The sequence below is a fragment of the Elephantulus edwardii genome, unplaced genomic scaffold (genome assembly GCF_000299155.1).
Source record: "Elephantulus edwardii isolate Elephantulus edwardi_28Jun2011 unplaced genomic scaffold, EleEdw1.0 scaffold00035, whole genome shotgun sequence".
In the NCBI taxonomy this organism is placed as follows: Eukaryota; Metazoa; Chordata; class Mammalia; order Macroscelidea; family Macroscelididae; genus Elephantulus; species Elephantulus edwardii.
In genome coordinates, this window is record NW_006399785.1 from 4,838,650 (window position 1) to 4,843,229 (window position 4,580).

The 4,580-nt window shown below is 40.2% G+C and overlaps 1 pseudogene; it reads left to right on the forward strand.

Annotated features, from left to right (window-relative positions):
- Window positions 1-4: 4 nt before the first annotated feature.
- Window positions 5-334, forward strand: LOC102854504 (annotated as a pseudogene).
- The last annotated feature ends 4,246 nt before the right edge of the window (window positions 335-4,580 follow it).

Consider the following 4,580-nt stretch of genomic DNA (forward strand, 5'->3'; position numbering starts at 1 on the left):
TGGCACACCCCGGCTCTATCAGACCGATCCTTCAGGCACGTACCACGCCTGGAAGGCAAATGCTATTGGCCGAGGGGCCAAGTCAGTGCGGGAATTCCTTGAGAAGAACTACACGGACGAGGCTATTGAGACGGATGACCTGGCCATCAAGCTGGTCATCAAGGCCCTCCTGGAGGTGGTCCAGTCAGGCGGCAAAAACATCGAGCTGGCAGTCATGCGACGAGACCAGCCCCTCAAGATTTTAAATCCTGAAGAAATTGAAAAATATGTCGCTGAGATTGAAAAGGAGAAAGAAGAAAATGAGAAGAAAAAACAGAAGAAAGCAGCTTCATGATGAGCAGCCCCTGCTGTGAGTTTAACCTCAGCTCGAGCCCTCAGTGAAACGTGGGCCCATTCCAGGACCAGAGTGCAACAATAAACACGTTTTTATAAAAAAAAAAAAAGAAAGTGTATCCCATTCCTGCTTACAAACCTGAATCAATGTGGGAGCCCTACCAAATACTACTTATGATGGAGAGCCAATTACGGTGTTTGACACAACCTATGACAAAGTTATCATATGATTATCTGATTCAAGACGGTCATCGCTGGCCCATCACATCTCACTAATGCCTAGTATGCGGATATTCATGCATTCCATTTCATTGTAACAATTTCCAGTTTTCCAACATTCTTGGTACGTTCATTTCATGTACCAATTATTAAACAATGTTCAGTATTGATTGATGAGGGAGCCTATATCTTGGTGTAGTTTGATCCTGGTGGGTGTTTATGATTTACTTGAAAGCTGGGGGTAAACTGTTTTGGTAGTTCTAACTGTGTTAGCAATCAAATGTAAGCTGGTTAAATGTATCTGATCTCATTTACAGTCATCTTGGGTGAAAATCTTCTTTGTAGGCAAACAAGATCTGATGGGTGTGACTTACATATATTGTATTCAAACAGATGAGGGAAAGAACAGATTAGAAGTGATATATGATTGAGTATTATGGTTAGCACAGGAATCCAGAATTAAGGTTGCATAGAGAAGTGTACTCGGGTGGGGGGTGAGGGGAAGGGACGTGGGAAATGTATACTAATGAAGGAATTTTTTTTTTCTTTTTTTTTCTTTCTTCGGAGGGGGAAGCGAGCTGGTGGGGAGGGGTGGGAAGGGAGAAAATTGCGGCAATGAATGAATGGAAATCCAAAACCTCTGTAAAAAAAATAAATACAGAATTTAAAAAAAAAGTTTAAATAAAAAAAAGTTAATGACGTATTGATTGTGTTTGGCGAGTACATTGTTCTAAGTGGTGTTGTAGCACTTGTCTGTCTGTTTGCTATACTGAGATTACTTGGAGTTGCTGTAATACTGAAATCTGTGCCATTGGTGTGTCAAATTCCAAAAGAATTTCCCATCAAAGATGGTTACTGGTGGAGCTCCCTGATTAAGATACACTAGGAAGCAAAATGGGTCATCTACTCCCTAAGTAAAAGGCTTTTGAAAACCCAATGAACACCACCACATTGTTGTTGATTGCCTTTGAGGTGAGCATAACTCATAACCCTATGGACAAAAGGCCTGAAGACCCTCTATAACTATTGACAATTATCAAAGTTCATAGAGTTTCCGGAGGCATGTTGTTTAGGAAGTCGATGCCACTCCGGTTTTCAAACCTGTCATAGAATGTTATTGATTGAATCACCTGCAATGCATGTTGTTGTTGTTGTTAAGTGCTGTCGAATAGCAGGTGACTCATAGCAACCCTATGAAGGAGAGTCCTCAATGCTTGGGTGTTTCTCATCCTCTCTTCAACTGAAATGAATAGTGACCCTATATACAGCAGCTCTGAACCCTTCTCTGTCCTGAGCCAGTCTCACTAATTCTGACACATCAACCCCATTTCCCCATTTACTGTACCAATCCATCTCATTGGGGGTTTCCCTCTCCTGCACTGTCCATCCACCCTTCTAAGCATGATGTCCTTCTTCTCCAAGGACCAGTCTCTCCTGGCCACATGCCCAAAGTAAGTGAGGCAGAGCTTCAATATCCTTGCCTCCAAGTAGAGACTTGGTTTCTTCCTCTCCAAAATATACCTATTTTTTTTCTTGACAGTCCATGGTATGTTGAAGACCCTTATCCAGCATCACAACTTGAAAGCATTTATTCTTCTGTCATCCTTAGTCATTGCCCAACTTTCTGAAGCATAACAAGTAACTGAGAAGACCATGACCTGGATTAGGTGTACTTAGTATCTAAATTGATATAGTTTATTGCTCTTCAGCACTCTGGAGAGGTCGATGACAGCACATTTTTCCCAATGTAATTATCTTTTGATTTCCTGACTGCTGATATTTGGAGTGTTAATTGTGGATCTGAGCAAGCTGTAATTGCTAACAATCTCACTCTCTTCTCCATCTATTATGGTGCCTACAATTGGCCCAATGGTGAGAATCTTTGTCTTCTTCATGTTGAACTTCAACCCATATTGAAGACTACAGACCTTGACCTTTTACAGAAAGTGCTTCAGGTCTTCTCCAGTTTCAGCAAGCATGGTTGTATCATCTGCATATTGTAAGGTGTTTATGAGTCTCCCTCATATCTCAATGCCACACTCCTCATAAAGCTCTGTTTCCCAAATGATCTGTTCTGCATAAAGACTAAAAAGGTAAGGGGACAGGATGGATCTCTGACACACTTCTTTCCTAATTTTGAACCATGCAGTGTTTCCTTGCTCTGTTTTGAGGACTGCTTCTTGGCCCACATATGTTTCCCATAGACACGATCAAGTGTTCTAAGATTTCTGTTTTCCTCAAGGTTAGCCACAATTTACTGTGATCCACACAGTCAAATGTTACAGTAAGTATCTGTCTGTTTGCTGTATTGAAGTAACTTGGGTTTGCTGTGATGCTGAATGTTGTGCCATATGTCCGTCAAATGTCATAATGGTGAGCCATTGTAGACAGTGTTTGGTGGAGCTCCAAGATTGATTCAGGCTTGGAAACACAAGTGGAATCCATTCCTAAACCATAAGACTCTGGAAACTCTATGAACATAAATAAACAATGATAGTCATAGAACAGGGTTCAGAGTTTGTTGATATGGTCGCTATGAGTTGTACTTGACTTGAAGGCTTTTAACAACAACAATAATAACAACAACAATTTACCATCATAAATGAGAAGTTAAAAGGCTGAACAATCTGCAAGAAGATTTAAGACTCTAGATACAGTCACAGTCACTCTCTGGGGTTGTGAATTAGATATGTTTCTAACTCTATCTTTAAGAATTTGGAGGTCAATTGGAACAGGTGCATATGGTTTTTATTTTGCTCTACTTTAGTGTAAGAAAAAGCTCAAAGCCTTTTCAATGATTTAAAAGCTGCACATTCAGTAAATCTAGGTGACTGTGATGAAAAATTTGTTCAGTAACTTGAAAGTGACAGCAAATATTCATTACATTAAAGCAAGTTACCAAGATGGAGGCATCCATAATTTGGGTACCAACTCTAGTTCTTTAAAAGTCTCTGACTCTCCACAGTACTTTTGATAACTCAGTCTCGTAGAACAGACTAGGTAAAGTGTTATTATGACTTTTCTAACTCCATATTCCAAGAATTCAACCTGTATTCATTTTTTCCTGTGAATATTCAGCTCTGCTCCTGTAGGCCATGTAAATAAAAATCCTATATTAAATGGCAACTAGGGGTTCCTCATAAATTACACATTCAGATGAAAAGGACTATATTTTTCAACTCTTAAAACATTCTTTTTGGCTATATAAGCTTGTTGTTGTTGTTGTTAAGTGCAACTGAGTCATAGTTGACTCATAGAGAACCTATGAATAAAGACCTGAACACTTACATAACTTTGATCGTTTCTCCAAGTTTATAGAGTTTCCTGAGGAAAGCTACTTTGGAAGTGGATCCCACTCCTGCTTCCAAGCTTGTTTAAATCAGGGAGCTCTACCAAACACTGTCCAACACGGGTGACCATTATCACATTTGGCAAATCAGTGTCACAGTGTTTAGCATACAGCAACGGCAAGTTAGTTACCTTGTACAGCAAATGGACATACCTGTGCTATATCACTTAGAAAAATGTTTGAACAAAGACAATTAAAAAATGTTAAGAATCAATCATCTCATATGAAGAGATGATTATTATTAAAAGGGGCTATGATGGTGTAGTTCTTAGGGAGTTTTACTGCTAATCCAAAGGTATCATCAACATCTTTCAAGATAGATAGTCTTCTCTCCCATTAAGGTTTATAACCTCAGAGAGGGTCTTCCCCTCCTGCGCCGTCCCTCCACGCTCCCAAGCATGATGTCCCTCTCCAAGGACCCATCCCTCCTTACAACATGTCCAAAGTATGTCAGACGAAACCCCAGAATCCTTGCCTCCAAGAAGTAACCTGGCTTAACACTCTCCAGGATGAATCTGTTTGTTTTCTTGGCAGTCCGTGGTACATTCAATACTCTTCTCCAGCACCACAAATCAAAGACTTCAATTCTCCTTCTATCCTCCCTAGTCATTGTCCAACTCTCTGATGCATAACAAGTGATTGCAAATACCATGGCCTGTATCAGGTGCACCTTAGTCTC